The sequence below is a fragment of the Oryctolagus cuniculus genome, chromosome 1 (genome assembly GCF_964237555.1).
Source record: "Oryctolagus cuniculus chromosome 1, mOryCun1.1, whole genome shotgun sequence".
NCBI classification, from domain to species: domain Eukaryota; kingdom Metazoa; phylum Chordata; class Mammalia; order Lagomorpha; family Leporidae; genus Oryctolagus; species Oryctolagus cuniculus.
Genome location: NC_091432.1, coordinates 133,005,028 through 133,025,164, shown reverse-complemented (window position 1 = coordinate 133,025,164; position 20,137 = coordinate 133,005,028). Strand labels below are relative to the sequence as shown.

Here is a 20,137-nt window from a genome sequence, read left to right as displayed (position 1 = left end):
GAGTTGCTTGAGGATTGTCCTGTTATTATTTTCCATACCTGACAGGGATGTATGAGCTACTGTCTCACAGTTGCTTCAGTTCTTCTTGACTGGAACCTTAAATATAATAACACATTGATCCAATCCATCAGCTTTCCAAACCCTCAATACCCATGGGGTCTTTTCTCAAAGTGACACAGCACAATTTACAGAATGCTAAATAACATGGAGAAACAATGTTTCCTGGATATTTGTGGACATTAGAAAACCAAGGATTTATTCAATGCCAAGGATAAACAAAGAGGGGCTTGATCAACACTTAAGATTCTGACCAACTCTGTATTTCAGACAAACTCCAGGAAAAGGTGGAAAATGAAGATAGATTTCTATATACAGGGATAACAGTGCCTCAATCTATAATTAATATAACTCATATGACCATAACTCAGAACCTGCTGTAAATACTTTGTTTATATTCATAAAAGTAGATAGCAACTTTTGGGAGATAGGAAGGAAATCCAAAACAACTTTCAACTCTTGGCTTATTTAGCTTTTTTGGATAATAGATATGAAATTTTCTAGAGAAATGTATCACCTGTATATCTGGATCTCTATTTTGGATTCAAAGATTTATAACTTTGTGAACTCTTCATGATAAGGATCTACTATAAGCTATCAACCTAACCTATCAAATAAGAATTTCCTTTCCAAAGTGACAAACTACAATAGGGCTCCAATATGACCAGGAGAAGGGAAAACAATTTCATAATTTATAATGCTACCCTCTCTGGGATTGCATGCATTTCCTTGGATGGGTATTTGAGAGGTTGAATATTAAAATTTTGAGATCTCTGGACAGAAGTTTTAATAAGCAAATCAATGGACATAAGAACCATCCTGTCTGTGGCTCAAAACTATGTATTATGTGAGTGAAATTAGATGCTTATATAAAATTAGTCTTCAAGTGCATACAATGGCTTTACATCTAAACACTTAGGTACTTAACACAGTTATAAACCCAACTTACATTATTTTACATTCAGGGATTTTTTAGGGTTATTCTTCAATGTGAATTCTTTGATGAGGGATGAACTACACTTAAAGCTTTTCCCACATTCATTACATCTAAAGGGTGTGCGGGCCAGCCACACCAGTTGAACGGAACCTGAAGGAGGGAGTGGCAATGAAAACAGGGACAAGGGTGCAGAGAATGGAGCCAAGACAAAAGTCTGATCAAGGCTCATTTATTCCAGTATCTCAGAGATATTTATGCATAACCAGCTGTAACTCAAGGCAACTCAGAAGTTAACAACACATGCAAGCAACTTATCAGGCTTTCTGCAAAACAGTCACAACATAGTCAATTTTAGCAGAGTGTTCTTGTTTGATCATTCTCCTTCAACATGGGAGTATGGGGCTTTTTCATCCCAGGAATTCCACAAGCCAAGACTGACCTTGACTTGTCTATGACTTGTTTATGGGCTGCCTACAAAAGGGCTTCTCTCCAGTATGAGTTCTCTGGTGTTGAGTAAGAGCTGATGAATGAATGAAGGCTTTTCCACACTCACTACATTTGTAGGGTTTCCTTCCAATGCAAATTCTTTGATGTTTAGCAAAATCTGAGCTCTGACTAGAGGTTTTCCCACATTCACTACACTCATAGGGTTTCTCTCCAGTATGAATTCTCTGATGCTGAATAAAATGTGTGCTTTGACTAAAAGTTTTTCCACATTGACTACATTCACATGGCTTTTCCCCAGTATGAACCCTCTGGTGCTTAGTAAGGGATGAACAGTGTCTAAAGGCTTTCCTACATTCTTGACATTTACAGGGTTTCTCTCCAGTATGAGTTCTTTGATTTTAATAAGTGCTGATAAATGAATGAATGCTTTATCACATTCATTACACTCATAGGGCTTAACTCCAGTATGAATCAACTGATGTACAAGATGTATACTTTGGTTAAAACCCTTCCCACATTCGCAGCATTCATATGGTTTTTCTTCAATGTGAATTCTCTGATGAATTGGAAGGGATGAACTTTCTGTGAAGGTAGAGAATTCTAGTATGAGTTCTCTGATGCTTTGTTAAATTAGCTCTGTGGGTAAAAGATTTCCCACATTCATTGCAGGTATAAGATTTCTCTCCAGTGTGGACTCTCTGGCATTGAATAAGTACTGAATGGTAAGTGAAGAGTTCACCACAATCATTGCAGTTAGGAGGCGTCTTTTCTTTAGACATTCTCTGCTTTTCCATTAAGCTTAACTTCTGTTTCAATCTTTTATCAAGTGTATGAAAGGAACAGGATCCTTTGGGAACTCTGTCTTGAGTGGTAAGAACAGACTTCTGACTGTAGTTCTCCCCATCAACATCATGTTCATGATCTGTTTCTTCAGGTAATGAACCATGTTGGTGAACATTTCTCCCAAGTGTCTCTCCTGACTTCCTTGCATATTCTCTAACCAACTGTCACATTCAAGAGCTGTTTCCAAGCCATTATTCTTTGTCAGTCTATTATTGCAACCTGGCAGGAATCTTCTTTGGCAAAATCTTGCACTGAAGTTGAATCCTTGCTCTTGGGTCTTGTCTCCATGTCTGAAAGACATTGGAAATGCAAATTCCCTTCATTTTCTGTTCTCAACAGAAAGGCAATTCTGTAATAGGTAAAAGTTAATGAAAGTGAAAGGCATGCCTTCACGGAGTAAGTGGATCTGACTCATTAGATGATTTGTAAAGAGAAGCAAATGGAGGGAAACAAATATTCAGTATATGCAGAGAAAATGAGTATACTCCATCCAGGAGAGTCCCAAGAGGGAAAAGACATCCAGAAATATAGGAAAATATGGGTTATATATGAAGCAATATATCCATTTATGAGCAGACAATGAGTGCATCAGGTCAGATGGGAGAAGTAACTTTTTATACAACACACATTGCTGCAATAAATATCCAGGCAATTATCTCAGCATATAGTTATGACTTCTAAGTTCTCAGTCTTCCAATCTTACCACTTCCAAATTTAAAACCCACTCCCAGTTTAATATTCCTAACAATGCTTTTCTACTATTCTCCTCATTAGAAACCTTGTATGGTCTCTCAAAGTAATTTCTAAGTAAAAAGGAGTATAATTTAGCATGCATGGTTTGCTTTTGGTGTAGGAAAAAAGGGAAGGGTAGCAATAAAAAATCTTCAAAAAGATCGTAGAAAATGCATATCATGAAAAAAACAAAGAGGGTTTTCAAATCTTGCCACACCCAAATAAACATCTTTTGGGACCAGCACAGTGGCATAGCAGGTAAAGCCGCTGCCTGAAGTGCCAGCATCCCACATGGGCACCGTTCGAGTACTGGCTGCTCCACTTCCAATCCAGCTATCTGCTATGGCCTGGGAAAGCAGTAGAAGGTGGCCCAAGTCCTTGGTCCCCTGCACCTGTGTAGGAGACCCGGAAGAAGCTCCTGGCTCCTGGCTTCAGGTAGGCACAGCTCCAGACATTGCAACCAATTGGGGAGTGACCCAGCAGATGGAAGACCTTTCTCTCTCTCTGCTTCTCCTTCTCTCTCTGTGTAACTCTGACTTTCAAGTAAAATAAATAAATCTTTAAAAACAAAACAAAACAAAACAAACATCTTTTAATTCTATTTTCCACGATGTTTCATGTACCCTGTATATACAGTATTTGGTTATAGTTTCAAAAGCCAAAGGATGCGTGAAAAACTAATGAAAATGATTACTTATAGAGAAAATATCAGAACATAAAAAAGAGGGCCAGAATGAGAGCTAAACTTTTCTAAATACCTTTAATATAAATATACTGCAATTTTTGTATCTAATAAACTTTTATAAAGACAAAATAAACTGTGGTTCAAAGGAATAAATATATTAGTGAAATAGAAGAGCAAGTTCAAAAATAAATTCAAGTATATATAAGAATTAGAGATAATATGAAGGAGGTATTTCAGTTAGTGAACAAGATTTGTCTTTCCAACAAATGGTGCCATGACAATTAAACATTTGAATAATATTAAATTAGATTTAGTTATATCTCTCCTTTTATTACACCCAAATAAATTCTATTCACCAACTTATCTACTATTTAATGATTTTATTCAATAGTATTCATATCTAATGAATATACACCATGTGCTACATACACTGTTAGTCCCTGAGGAAAACCACATATAGTTCCTATGTACGTGATGGAAGAGAATTTAATCTAACAATCACAAATACAAAACTATACTTGTTAAAAGTACTGAGGTATTGAGAAGTCAAAGGCATATGATGCTATGAAGACAGAATGAGAGGAGGAATATGAGGGAGACACTTCTCTGAAGGAAGTACATCACTGAGCTGAACCAAAGGAGCTGGAGCTGGGGTTTGGGATGAGCATTTGAAATAAGCACACAAGTGGGCCGGTGATGTGGTGTAGCAGGTAAAGCTGCCTCCTGCAGTGCCAGCATCCCATATGGGTGCTGGTTCGAGTCACAGCTGTTCCACTTCCAATCCAGGTCTTGCTGTGGCCTGGGAAAGCAGAATATGGCTCAAGTCCTTGGGCCCCTGAACCCATGTGGGAGACCCAGAAGAAGCTCCTGGCCCCTGGCTTCAGATTAGTAAAGCTCTGGCCATTGTGGCCATCTGGGGAGTGAAGCAGTGGATGGAAGACCTCTCTCTGCCTCTACCTCTCTGTAACTCTGTCTTTCAAATAAATAATCTTTAAAAAAATAAGTACACAAGCACTGATGTGAGTGTTGCAGGTAGAGGGAAGGAAATGTAGGAAAGCCCTGTGGGGAGGGGGCCATCCAGGAAAAGCACAGTGCAAATTGGGCTCTGCCATCAGAACATATGAATCTGAATCCCAGCTCTGCCTTTTACAGGGGCATCAGGGACCTAAGCATTTGAGCCATCACCTGCTGCCACCCAGGATCCCCTCTAGCAGGAAGCTGGGATTAGGAGCACAGCCAGAATCTAAATCCAAGCTCTGATAGGGGATGCAGGTGTCTTAACCACTAGGCCAAATGGCTGTCCTTGTATCTAATCTTTAATTAACTACCTCCTGCTTAGTTTGAGAGTCTTATAGCAGAACAGTCATAATTATATCTGACAAGGATTGTAAATATAAAACACTTCTCCCTTTTCCAACTATCTATCTAGGTCATAATGGATTTTCTTCATACACTTAAACTAGAACAACAGCATATCACAGGTGCTGGTACCATGGCACAATGGGTTAGGATGTGGCCTGTGATGCCAGCATATCATATCTCAGTGCTGGTTAGGATTACAGTTACTCGGCTTCCAATCCAGCTCCCAGCTAATGTGCTTGGGAAAGCAGTGAGGATACCTCAAGTACTTGGGCCCCTGACACCCAAGTGGGAAACCTAGATAGAACTCCCAGCTTCTGGTTTCAGACTGGACTAACTACAGCCATTGTGACCATCTGTGTAGTTAAAGCAACAGATGGAAGATCTCCCTCCCCTTCTCCTTCAAATAAATAAATCTTTAAAAAGTAAACATAAAATAACCCCAACATATCACAAAAAACTACATTCAGAAGCAACTATGAGAATAATTATCTTTGATGAGGCATATTTTGGAGAGATTTACAGAAATGTGAAAAAAAAAAGAAATCCTGTATGGGTGTTGATTTGAATCCCAGCTGCTCCACTTCTGATCCTGCTCCCTGCTAATGAGCCTGTGAAAGCAGCAGAGAATGGCCCAAGTCCTTGGGCCTCTGTACTCACATGGTAGACCTGGAAGAAGCTCCAGGCTCCTGGCTTTGCCCTGGCCCAGCTGTGGTCATTATGGACATTTGGGAAGTAAACTAGCACATGTAAGACTTCTCTCTTTCTCTGTAACTCTGCCTTCCAAATAAATAAAATAAATCTTTAAAAAAGTCAAGAAAACTACAAAAACCCACCACTCTTATAGGTAACATATTTTTGTTCATGAAATTTTCTTCATAAAAATTGTAATGCATTATCACTTCTCAGCCTTTTTGTTAAGATAAAGTGTAGTAAAAATTGTAATGCAGTAGAGGGTAATGGGTTTATAATTATTTTAAAATTAATAGCTTATTTTTGCTCAGTCTTAATTTTTTTAATATTTCCTCCTTTTTTGATTTATTTATTTACTTGAGAGGCATAATTACAGACAGAGAGAGGGAGAGACAGAGAAAGAAAGTTATCTGCCATTCACTGGTTCACTCCCCAAATGGCTGCAATGACTGGAGCTGGGCCAAGCTGAAGCCAGGAGCTAGAAGTTACTTCCTGGTCACCCACATGGGTGCAGGGGCCCAAGCAGTTGGACCATCCTCCACTGCTTTCCTGAGCCATAGCAGAGAGCTGGATTGGAAGTAGAGCAGCTGGGACTAGAACCAGTGGCCATATGAGATGCAGGCACCGAAGGTGGATGCTTAACCTACTGCACCACAAAACTGGAACCTTAGTTTTCATTTCTAATGTGGTATTTTGGTAGATATCACCTGTATGGACAAAATCTCTTTACAGTCTTCAATAATTTTTAGTTACACTAGGTCTATGGATGCGAAAACATTCAAGAACTGCTAAGACATAGCCCGGGGAAGGAGGGAAATCAGGGGAGGTAAAAATGTCAAAGTGAGTAAAAGCCAGAGTTTTACAAGATTTTGTCAGCCTCAAGGATTTTGGTCATTAAGCCAATGGGTGTGAGAATCCTTGAAGTGTTTGGAGCAAAGGGATAACTTGATTTGACTTGATTTTGAAAACATCACTCTCAGTACAATGTAGAGAATGGAAGGCATGGGGCAAAGGCAGAATTGGGGAGATTTATCATAACCATTCAGGCAAACAGCAGGCATATGGGTGTTAATAGTGCATGAGTATTTGCTAATTACATTAAAATGTAATTAAGAAAATGTGTTCATGCATAAAGGAGAGGAGAAAAAGTAAAAACTGTCCACAGAGTTCTGGTATGTACAATTTGATAAGGCAGGGAGTATCAGTAAGACAACTACTGGAAAAGTATCCTGTTTGCATGGGAATTTGGGCATATTTCAGGCATTCAGTTTTAAGCATGTTTTACTGAGATGTCTTTGACATAGTAAATAAAGGCATCAAATAGTTATACTGTGCAGGTGTTCAGAATAGGCTCTGAGGAGAGACCTAGGATGGAAATAGCAATTTGGAACTCATCTGGATAAATGATAGTGGGTTGTGGGAATGATGAGACGACTAAGGGGAAGGTAGAAGCTACAGGTAGATGACCTGTTGGCCAAGACTGACTGCTATGTTGTGTTTGGCCCATACTGTTTATGCAAATTAAAAACAATTAGTTGCCAACATTTAAAAATAGGGAGAATTTACAAAGTAATCTAAAGTTTGATCATGTCTTGAAAATTACCATAGAATGATACTCTATGTCAACAACCAGTGAGGGCAGGAATTGGCAACAGTCACCTGCTACCTACTTTTCTAAATAAAGCTTTATTGGAATATAGTCATACCCATTTATTTTTATACATTGTTGAAGCTGCTTTCACATGAATGGTTGTGAAGACAACATGTGCCACAAAATTCACTGTTTACCATCTAGCCCTTTATATCAAAGTCTGCCTACCCCTGAGTGACAGTGAGTTGAGTGAAGGCTTTTACTTTCAGCTGAGGCATGTATTCTAGCTTCCAGCACCCACCCAGCTCACTTCACTTAGTAATATTACATGACAGCCATCTAAGCACTCAAGTTTACAGCTATTTATACAGAGGAGAAGAAATTAAAATCAAAGTCTGAACAATTCAAACATCTAACTGCTCTAAAAAGAAGGCTAAGAGGATGCTCCCAGAGGAGTAAGAGGTGATTCCAAATGGATGAAGGATTTCAAGGAAAAATCAGGGATGGTTCAATGTGTGCAAAACAATCAATGAGATTCACCACATTAACAGACTGCAGAAGAAAAACCAAATGATTATCTCAATAGATGCTGAGAAAGAATTTGATAAAATACAACACCATTTCATGATGAAAACTCTAAGCAAACTGGGTATGGAAGGAACATTCCTCAATACAATCAAAGCAATTTATGAAAAACCCACGGCCAACATCCTATTGAATGGGGAAAAGTTGGAAGCATTTCCACTGAGATCTGGTACCAGACAGGGATGCCCACTCTCACCACTGCTATTCAATATAGTTCTGGAAGGTCTAGCCAGAGCTATTAGGCAAGAAAAAGAAATTAAAGGGATACAAATTGGGAAGGAAGAACTCAAATTATCCCTCTTTGCAGATGATATGATTCTTTACTTAGGGGACCCAAAGAACTCTACTAAGAGACTATTGGAACTCATAGAAGAGTTTGGCAAAGTAGCAGGATATAAAATCAATGCACAAAAATCAACAGCCTTTGTATACACAGGCAATGCCATGGCTGAGGAAGAACTTCTAAGATCAATCCTATTCACAATAGCTACAAAAAACAATCAAATACCTTGGAATAAACTTAACCAAGGACGTTAAAGATCTCTACAATGAAAATTACAAAACCTTAAAGAAAGAAATAGAAGAGGATACCAAGAAATGGAAAAATCTTCCATGCTCATGGATTCAAAGAATCAATATCATCAAAATGTCCATTCTCCCAAAAGCAATTTATACATTCAATGCAATACCAATCAAGATACCAAAGACATTCTTCTCAGAACTGGAAAAAAATGATGCTGAAATGCATATGGAGACACAGGAGACCTCGAATAGCTAAAGCAATCTTGTACAACAGAAACAAAGCCGGAGGCATCTCAATACCAGATTTCAGGACATACTACAGGGCAGTTGTAATCAAAAGAGCATGGTACTGATACAGAAACAGATGGATAGACCAATGGGACAGAATAGAAACACCAGAAATCAACCCAAACATCTACAGCCAACTCATATTTGATCAAGGATCCAAAACCAGTCCCTGGAGTAAGGACAGTCTATTCAATAAATGGTTCTGGGAAAATTGGATTTCCATGTGCAGAATCATGAAGCAAGACCCCTACCTTTCACCTTACACAAAAATCCACTCAACATGAATTAAAGACTTAAATCTATGACCTGACACCATCAAATTATTAGAGAGCATTGGAGAAACCCTGCAAGATACAGGTACTGGCAAAAACTTCTTGGAAAAGACCCCAGAAGCACAAGCAGTCAAAGCCAAAATTAACATTTGGGATTGCATCAAATTGAGAAGTTTCTGTACTTCAAAAGAAACAGTCAGGAAAGTGAAGAGGCAACCGACAGAATGGGAAAAATATTTGCAAACTATGCAACAGATAAAGGGTTAATAACCAGAATCTACAAAGAGATGAAGAAACTCCACAACATCAAAACAAACAACCCACTTAAGAGATGGGCCAAGGACCTCAATAGACATTTTTCAAAAGAGGTTATCCAAATGGCCAACAGACACATGAAAAAATGTTCAATATCACTAGCAATCAGGGAAATGCAAATCAAAAGTACAATGAGGTTTCACCTCACCCTGGTTAGATGCTGGAGAGGATGTGGGGAAAAAGGGACACTAACCCACTGTTGGTGGGAATGCAAACTGGTTAAGCCACTATGGAAGTCAGTCTGGAGATTCCTCAGAAACCTGAATATAACCCTACCATACAACCTAGCCATACCATTCCTTGGAATTTACCCAAAGGAAATTAAATTGGCAAAAAATAGCTGTCTGCACATTAATGTTTATTGCAGCTCAGTTCACAATAGCTAAGACCTGGAACCAAAACGGGACGTGTACTCTATAGAATACTATACAGCAGTCAAAAATAATGAAACCCAATCATTTGCAACAAAACGGAGGAATATAGAAAACATTATGCTGAGTGAATTAAGCCAGTCCCAAAGGGACAAATATCATATGTTCTCCCTGATTGGCGACCACTAACTGAGCACCAAAGGGGAAACCTGTTGAAGTGAAATGGACACCATGAGAAACAGTGACTTGATCAGCTCTTGTCCTGACTGTTGATGTACAATGTAATACTTTATCCATTTTAATATTTTTTGTTCTAGTACTATTGGTTGAACTCTGTAATTAACACACAATTATTCTTAGGTGTTTAATTTTAACTGAAAAGTTATCCTTGCTAAATGTAAGAGTGGGAATAAGAGAGGGAGGAGATGTACAATTTGGGACATGCTCAATCGGACTTGCCCAAATGGTGGAGTTAGAAATGTGCCAGGGGATTCCAATTCAATCCCATCAAGGTGGCATGTACCAATGCCATCTCACTGGTCCAAGTGATCAACTTCAGTTCACAATTGATCACACTGATAGGTCTAAGAGTCAAAGGGATCACACAAACAAGATTAGTGTCTGCTAATACTAACTGATAGAATCAAAAAGGGAGAGAACAATCCAACATGGGAAGCAGGATACACAGCAGACTCATAGAATGGCAGATGTCCTAAATAGCACTCTGGCCTCAGAATCAGCCCTTAAGGCATTCGAATCTGGCTGAAGAGTCCGTGAGACTGTTTTAGGCATGGAAAGCCAAGACACTCTGGAAAAAAAAAGAAGACCCAAATGAAAGATCTCTGCAAGTGAGATCCCAGTGGAAATTATGGGCCATCAAAGAAGGAGGTACCTTTCTCTGAAGGGAGGAGAGAACTTCCACTTTGACTATGCCCCTGTCGGAATAAAATCAAAGTCTGCGAACCCAAAAGGCTTCCATAGCTTTGGCAACTCATAACTAGAGCCTAAGGAGATTACTGATGCCATAAACAAGAGTGTCAAATTGTTCAGTCTACAACAGGAGTCACTGTGTACTTACTTCTCATGTGGGATCTGTCCTTAATGTGTTGTCCAATGTGAATTAATGCTATAACTAGTACTGAAACAGTATTTTTATACTTTTTGTTTCTGTGTGAGTGCAAACTGATGAAATCTTTACTTAATATATACTGAATTGATCTTCTGTATATAAAGATAATTGAAAATGAATCTTGATGTGAATGGAATGGGGGAGGGAGCAGGAGATGGGAGGGGTGCGTGTGGGAGGGAAATTATGGGGGGGAAGTCAATGTAATCCATAAACTGTACTTTGGAAATTTATATTTACTAAATAAAAAAAAAAAAAAAAGAAAAACTGCCGCCTGCAGTGCTGGCATCCCATATGGGTGCCGATTTAAGTCCTGGCTGCTCCACTTCTGATCCAGCTCTCTGCTATGGCCTGGGAAAACAGCAGAAGATGGCTCAAGTACTTGGGCCCCTGCACCCACGTGGGAGACCCGGAAGAAACTTCTGGTTCCTGGCTTTAGATCACTGCAACTCTGCCCCTTTGAGGCCAAATACGGAGTGAACCAGTGGATGGAAGACCTTTCTCTCTCTTTCCCTCTCATTGTCTTTAACTCTACCTCTCAAGTAAATATATATATATGTAATAGCATTTTACACCAGTCAGACTGATGAAAATAACAAGTCTGAAAACATTAACTGTTGGCCAGCATGGCAGTAGGAGCTTTGCATCCCTAATAAAGCTAAATCTGTGACACATTAAGTCTCAGTAATTTCTCTTCCTGTTACGCACCCTAAACCAACTATCAACATGAATATATAAGGAGACAATAAATGGATGATCATTGCAACTCTGCTACTAATAGTACAGAAATAAAAAATAAACTGCTGAGTTTATTTATATAGTGGACTTACTCCATAACAGTTAAAATAAATATGATTCTTATGTGTTAAAACATAGCTTAATACAAAAAGACAATATGAAGTTAAAAAATACAACAGAAGGAAAAAATAACAAAGTATATATATATATATATTGTTTTATGTACACACATAACTATATGTGTGTATACATACATATGGATGCAAACAGGGAAGTGATTCATATCAATTTCTAGATATAGTGTTATTTCTAGTAGAGGAAGAGAATGAAAGGGTTTTAACTGAGTCTAATATTTTTATTAAGTAAAAGATATCACACATTCCTAAGAATGGCTCAAATGAAGACAGACAATTAGGTGTTGATAAACATGTGGAACAAATAGAACTGACAAATTGTGCTGGTGGGTATCTAGAATGATGATGCTACAAACCTCTTTGGTGTTACCTACTAAAAATGAACACACACCTACCTCATAGCTTAATAATTCTAATTGTATATATCCAATAGGACTGCATGTATGTGTTCACCAAGACATGTAAAGAATATAAATAGCAGCAATGTTAGCCCCAAACTGGAAACTATTCAAATTCCTACCTTCAGGAGAATGGATAAATGGTATACTGACATAATGGAAGCATGTACAACAATGAGAATGAGGGAAATACAATGATATGCACAAGCTAATGTTCTGCAAAGGAAGCCAGACACAAGAATATATACAATATGGCTTCATTTATGTGAAGCTCAAGAGCAGTCAAAATTAGTCTATGGTGTATCCAGTTAGGATCAGGTTACCCTTGGGAGAAGAGAGGTGATACAAAGAGGGGCCTGTAGGGGTGCTGCTGAGTTGTTTTCCTGATCTAGCCACTGGGTATGTGGATGTCTTTACTTTGTGAAAATTAGGACTGTACAGTTAAGATGCAGTTATAATGCTTTTATGCATTTTATATTGTGAAGAAAGAGGCAAATGAGGCAAAATATTACCATGTCTTTAGTCTTGGTGATGAATACATGCATATTACTTTCTTTTCTGGACTTCTGTATGTATCTGAAATGATTTAGAATTTAAAAGATTTAAAAAAATAAAGGCACATTACACTCCTAATATTCTTCCTTGGGCAGTGAAAATGCCACTTCTTCACTGTCCTGCTGGACTGTCATGTCTAAAGACGCCCATCGCCGACTCACCTAGATAGCTGCTACTGGGCACTTTTCTCTCAAGCATCAATGGCTCTTTTCCATTCTCCAAATCGTAGCTCTCAGGTTTGGAAATGGGAAGCCCTATTCATAAAAAAAGAAAAGGAAAGGAAAGAAAGAAGAAATGGGTCTTAGATACTTGTGGTATGCATAAAGATCTACAGCATAGTTTCCACCCCCTTGATCTACAAAGAAGACAAGTTATTACAGAAAGATCTGGTAAGAAGTAGCTAAATGGATTTGTACAGATGAATTGTTCATCAGTCAAAAGATGAGAATGTCTTTTAATTGTGTCAGGAAATTCCAGAGAGATATTACATATTAGTGCTATCTTAGGAAAGAAAATGGAAAAAGTGGGACCTCATGGCAGCAGGACAAAATTATGACTGCAGTAATTAGAAGTTTTGTCTGGTTTTTACTTCCCTCCTTCTTCAGGTAGTAGTAGAAGTTTCTGATGGGATTTGCCATGTGAGGTTTGGGAGGGGCTTATCTGCATACAAACATATGCATACAGGTTTGCATACACACACACACACACACAGGCAAAGGATCCAGAAGAGGCCAGAGAGTCCTTGGCTTTTCCGGCTCCAGTGCTGGGCTTGTGACACTATTTGTAGGCATTTTTTTGTTTTTGCTGATCTCTCTAACAGGAAGAATACCATAGCACTGGGGCTGCCAATGGCCATCTCTGCCATGTGGGAGATGTAAGAATAAAGCTGAGTGAAGCCCAGCCAACTGACTGCAAATAAACAAAAGAAATCCTAATGATACATTCGATTCCTTGAACCAAGATGTGGATTTTGTTTCTGTCACTTGAATCCGGACTCAGAGCAAGCACACACATTTTACCAAGAACATAAAGCAGAAACAGATTTTTCTCAATGTTCCAAAGAATGGACACTTTGTTAAGCTGTTTTTACTTTTATAAAGTGACGACATCTCCCTGAGTAGGTTTCAAGTCAGAGAGTGAGTCTGTTCTTACACAGTGAGACCAGGTTCCTGTAGTTCTCCAGCAGCACTGCCCTTTGTGTAGGGCCCAGCTTCTCCCACTCTTCCAGTGTGAAGTCCATGGCCACATCCTTGAATGTCACTGTTGTCTGGGACACAAAATACACTTTTGGTCAGTTACATGCGACAGCCTCTTTGTCATCCCTCACTTTCTGCATAAACCACTGCTTAAAAGGAGGGAAAATACCAAAGGAGAAACAAAGAAAGCATAGGAAACAGAAACATAAAAGTCACTTGGTGCGGCAGTGCTGTGGCATAGCGGGTAAAGTGCTGGCATCTCATATGGGCGCTGGTTCAAGTCCCAGCCACTCCACTCCCAATCCTGTTCTCTGCTATGGCCTGGGAAAGCAGTATAAGATGGCCCAAGTCCTTGGGCCCATGCACCCATGTGGGAGATCCAGAAGAAGCTCCTGGCTCCTGGCTTCAGATTGGCTCAGTTTTGGCCATTGGGGCTATCTGGGGAGTGACCAGCAGATGGGAGATTGATCTCTCTCTCTTTCTGCCTCTCTGTAACTTCCTTTCAAATAAACAAATCTTAAAAGTCACTTGGCAAGTGACTTTAAATGTGAATGAGTAAATTTCCTTATTAAAAGGTTTTTTGTTTGTTTTCTAAAAAGCTATATCCTGTTTACATAATAGGCCACCCAAACAAAATATTATTGCCAAGGCTGGAGACTAGAAAGGAAATGGAAGGAAATACAATACAATAGATGCCTACAGTAGTGCAAGCTCAAACAAAAGTATGGGAAAATATACATCAGTAGGGAGAGGTGAGAAAGTAATATTACCTTTACATTTCTAGTCTGTGCTGTTCTTTCTTGTTAAATAGGCTAGAAAATTTTGTAAGTAAAAGATAAAAAATAGCCAAGTCAAATTCTAACAAGAAAAGACCTGCAAAACCAGAGGTGTTTTTAATTTCTCTAACAGTTTCCAACCATCCTGCTGCTACAACAATCTTGAATCCAGTATCACAGGGTTGGAATGGATGAAGTAATCACCCTCCCTCTACTACATGAACCCTGACGTTCCCTCTAGCCCTGATCCCTGGGCACTTTCATTGAGTCGGTATAGTCTGGGTAGCACTGACTCTTGGGTGAGATATGTTTGTAGCGTATGTGTAAGTCTATTCCACACAGAGTTCCACATAGAGTTGACCAGTAACTGGTTCAGATACGGGCAAATTAACTTGATAGAATTAATCTCAGCACTTCTGCCAGAATTTCTAGGAAAGAAGCTGCCTCTTTTCTCTGGCCCTCAACATGAGAAGATGTAAGTAAGCCTAAACCTGTTTGTAGCCAATGCTGGAGGAAAATTGTGCTTGAGAGCAAAACCCATGGAGAAAAAGAAAGCTTTGTGAAATGAAGACAATAGGTTTTAACATTATTTCCTGGGCCTCACATCTGGCCAGACCTCAATTTTTCAATAACATTTCAGTCAATAAATACCTCTCTTTGCTTAAGCCAGTTTTTTTCATCAGCTCCAACTGACTAATAAAGTCTTCAAGAGTAATGTAAGGTGGCTGAGAAGCCAATGGAAGACAGCAAGTATATAAAGGACCTGCAAAGTCACTTGTATACACACTGCCAGTGTCTAGTAATTACTGTGTATGCCCTGGATCACAGTGGCCAAGAGAAAGGCAGAGGAATCTTTGGGTTGTGGCACTCCACACACAACATGGACAGCTCCCTTTCTCCTCAGCTCCTTCAAATAAAACTTTTCAAAATGTATAAACTTGAAAGACAAACACAATGATCACCCATATAGTATGACTACCACCTAAATTCAGCAATTTAAATATATATATTTTATATATATATATATATATATTTGAAAGGCAGAGCAACAGGGAGAATGAGAGAGAGGACGAGGGAGTGGAGGGGAGAGAGAGTGAGAGCTAGAGAGATCGATCCTCCATTCACTGGTTAACTCCTGAAATGTCCACAACAGTCAATGCTGAGCCAGAAATTCTATCCAGGTCTCCCATGCAGATGGCAGCAGCCCAAGCACCATCAGCAGGAAGCTGGGCTGGAAGTGGAGCAGCTGGGACTCAAGCTAGCACTCCGATACATGATGCTCACGTCAGAAGCAAAAGCTTAACCCACTGTGTCATAATGTTAGCCCCAACAATTCTTATTATTAGCTATTCTGGCCCTGTGGGGGGAAGGGCAACAACTTACAATTGCAGACACACTACCTCAGCATACTTCATCTTGGAGGGCTGAATTCTAATTGTGACCACTGGATTCTCATAGGTCTTCCTTTTAACTATCCAGACACTTGTTTTTAGAATCACATCAGCATTTAAGGTGCTTTCCTAAATTCCTTCAAAGGCATATGTGTGTTGTTTCCCCATAGAAAAACAAGTTTTAAGTGACATGTACCACATTATCTGCAAAATAGTTTCCCATATGACCAAACAGAAATTAGCACAGCAGGTAGAAAGAGGAAAATACTGCTTATTTGTCTGCCAAACAATAAATATGGATGGAGAAGAAAGGAACCATGGGTAAGTAGGAGACATTTTCTACTGAGCCCTTTGTAATTGCCTAGAACTCAGCTCTCTATAGAGTGGATCTAGTGGACAAAGAAACTCCGTATCACAAAGGAATGCACCTGTACTTTGAGAAGTAAGGTGGGATTTCCACAATCATTAGCACTCACACTCACCTGGGATCTGGCTGTGAGGTGCAGAGCTGCCACTTCACCTTCTTCTGCACTCTTTTCTTGGGAAAGAGGAGACTCCTGGAACAACAGAGCCAAGGGCAAGGAAGCAGTAATGTCCTCAGAACTGCAAGTCTAAAAATCCTGCTCCCACACAAAATGTGCTCCCTACAAACACTGAGACTGAAGGGAGCCCAAGTCAACCCACTGCCTCGCAAGACCATGGAAAGTGTTCATGAATATTGCTACTTGGGTTTATATCTGAACACATTCTAGAAGGTGGCACTCTCTGATCCAGAAATTAAAACAGATCAGTTCCTTTTGTTGGAGAAGTAGGCTCCATGGCCCTCAAAACTTATTCCATATGCTTATTTAAAATGTAGACTGCTGGAGCTGATGCTGTGGCATAGCTGGTAAAGCTGCCACCTGCAGTGCTGGCATCCCAGTTGGACACCAGTTTGAGTCCCAGCTGCTCCACTTCCAATCCAGCTCTCTGCTATGGCCAGGGAAAGCAGTGGAGGATGGCCTAAGTCCTTGGGCCCCTGCACCCACACGGGGCACCTGGAGGAAGCTCCTGACTCCTGGATTCTGATCGGTGAAGCTCCAGCCATTGCAGCCACTTGGGGGGTGAACCAGTGGATGGAAGATCTCTCTCTCTCTGCCTTTGCCTCTCTGTAACTCTGCCTTTCAAAGAAATAAATCTTGAAAAAATAAATAAAATGTAGGATGCCAAACCCCACCTCAAATTAACTTTCACTGGTTGAGCCCGGGGTGCAATCTAGAAGTTTTTTAAGTATGAGAGAAGGAAGAGAAATCTCATGTAGAGATCACAAACCAAACTTCAAGTGACCATTGGTCTAGCAGAATTGGAAGTCGCTGACCAACTTCCACATCTGTTTTCTTGTATGTTCAATGACAAAATTCGCTGTACTGAAATCACAGGGTAATTGTACAGATAAGTGGGTAGCAGGTTTGGGGCCCTGTTTTTTGCCAAGAGCAAACCTTAATTCTCAGACCACCGGATGGAGACCGCTGGGACAATAACTTGGGAGGAAAAACGTGAGAAAAAGTAATTGAGGACACTATGCTCATGCCTCTAGAGCTTAGCATTTTGCTGTTTTTGGTGGTTCTGAAGGGTCTACCAGCACCCTGCAGGGCTGTAGCTCCACCCCAAGCCCTGCATACTCCAAAGAGCCCATGCATCCCCAAGATGATCGCGACAGCCAGCAAGCAGGGATCTCCCCCGAAGCAACCGTTTTCCCTTCCAGAGTAGAATCCCGCCCTTCCACAGGTTCAATCCTACCTCTTCCTCGGCATTTCGCCAAATCTGTCTCCATGCTCCCAGCCTCCTCCATGCCCCAAAGATGCTGTGCTTCTCCCCAGCTCAGGACTCTGCGGGCAGAACAGCCAGAAGCCCTCAAGGGTCTCGCAGTCCTCCTTGCTGCCTTCCCGTGGGGGAATCTGCAGAAAGGCCATGGTCAGGTCTGGATGGTGTCTGGCTCACGGTGGAGCTTGCCTCGGTCCCACCAAGCAGGAGCCTGGAAAGCCTGGGACAGCACCCTGAGGCTGGGTCCTTACTCGTCCCTCCCCTCGGCAGCAGTCCTTGGGGTGGGGGTGGGGGCCCAAGATGATGCGGGGGTCATCCCTGGAGCACAAGGAGCGTGGACAAGTCCCACTCCGCTCCAGGCGCTGGCCCCAGACCAGCGCCTGCCCCGCGTCCGCGGCTCTGCCCGCCCCGCCCGTCGCGCACCGGTGTCCCAGAGGGAGGGCTTCCAGCTTGTGGTCAGTCCCTCCAGCCCCCTTTATCAAACACAGACTCCTCACGGAACAATCCCCAGGCCCAACACCTAGCCCACACACCCAACTCACCTCCCATCCCAGGCTGGACAAAGGCTACAAACTTCTTGGGCCAGCTCAGAGTCACGCATGCCTAAGAAACAGCGGAGCGAGGCTGTCGGGCCTTTTCCCACTCAGAACTACAGTTCCCAGCAATGCCTGCGCCCCGCCAGCCTGTTTCACAGGTGGGAGTGCGCATGAGGCTCCGAGGTTCCAGCAGGATCCTTCCCTCTCGCAAGAGTTTTTGGCGGCGTGTCTAGCATGTGATAACTGAGTTGGGGAGGCAGCGAACGCCTGAGACGTGGGTTCCTCCTTGGGCTTTGTCTACCCCTGTGCTCATAGTGCGGCACTTAGGACTGCTGAGTTTAAACCAGGTTAATGTGTTGTTAGGCATGTTGGAGTATTTGGCTTTTATCCATGCCTTTGCCCTCCTCAAACTCATCCTTTGTCTTCAAACAACGTGAACGGTTTTAGGTTCTTAGGAACAGGGCTTGGATGCAGACTCCGTCCGATGTTCTTGCATCTGTAGGCTACCTGTAATACTTAAAATTCACCTGTGTGAGATGAGCTGGAAAAATTGAACCATTAAAAAAATGTTCAAGCAATAGCCTCTTTGGAGGCATAACAATTAGTTTCAATCTATCAGAAACGTTTGTTCTTGCTAGGGAGTGTACACTGATTCAACCCCCTCAAACTCAGCATGTCTAAACTGTCGTCCCTTCTCGGTGAATGATACTGCTTCCCACACCAGTTGCACAACCCAGAACCGGAATATTCTCGTCTTCTCCCTCACTGGCTATTTTTTTTAACACTGAGTCCTATTTATTATATGACTTAAATAACCCTCCAATTTGTCCACTTCTGTTTTCACTAGTGTTCCCTTGATTGGGGGCCCCATCATTTCTTTAGGAATACAAACATAATCATCCTAAATGAATTCCTTAAGTCAAGTTTTCTCTCCCACCAATCTGTTCTCCATTCCTTTTGGGTAGTGACCATTGTAATGCCAGAATGTGATGGTGCTTTACTGCTTAAAACCCTTCAATGACTTTCAAAAATTTCGAGGAAAGGTGGTTTCCAGATCCCACAGAAGGGACTGTGACTTGCATTTCACAAGTCTCCTGGAAAGTCATGTCCTTGCATGATCCCTTCCCCTTCAGTGTGGTTGGGATGCGATGCGCTTCCAACCAGTATATTACAACAAAAGCTGACACAGAGTCTAATGCTTGTCTTGCTAGGAGACTCTTCTCTTCCTGGCTTTGATGAAGTTGTGTGGCGATGTTGTAGAGGTCCACATGACAAGGAACTGGGCATGGCCTCCAGCTTAGGTGAGCAAGAACACAGAACCCACAGTTCCAGAGACTGCAAGGACCTGAACCCTTTCTCCAGCCCACATGGTTGAGGTAGAGCATTCTTTTTCTCTTCACATGAGAACCCAGTCCTGCCTGACACCTTGATACAGCAGGCTGCAGAGGACCCAGGTGGGCCATGCCCAGACCCTCACCCACAGAAACTCTGAGATAATAAGTGTGTGCTCTTATTGTTATGTGTGGTATTATTATGCAGGAAAACAGAAATAACACAGCATTCTAACATAAACAGCTGTTTTCTTTCCCAAAATGGTGGCTATAATGGAAGATTCCTAGATGCCACAGGGGTTTTGTGTGGAGTTGCTACAGGCAGTGGGGATGCATTTTAGGGTTTTATTGTGCTGCTTCCTGTCTACTTCCCACATTACTTTGGGTAAATCTTTGCCCACTTTTCGCTATTGCAAGGGATAGCTTAGTGCTGGGCTGGGAGAGGGGTGGATATCA

The 20,137-nt window shown here is 41.1% G+C and overlaps 1 pseudogene; it reads right to left on the bottom strand.

The window, feature by feature from the left end:
- Window positions 1–1,007: 1,007 nt before the first annotated feature.
- Window positions 1,008–17,869, bottom strand: LOC127485281 (zinc finger protein 286A-like; annotated as a pseudogene).
- Window positions 17,870–20,137: the final 2,268 nt, after the last annotated feature.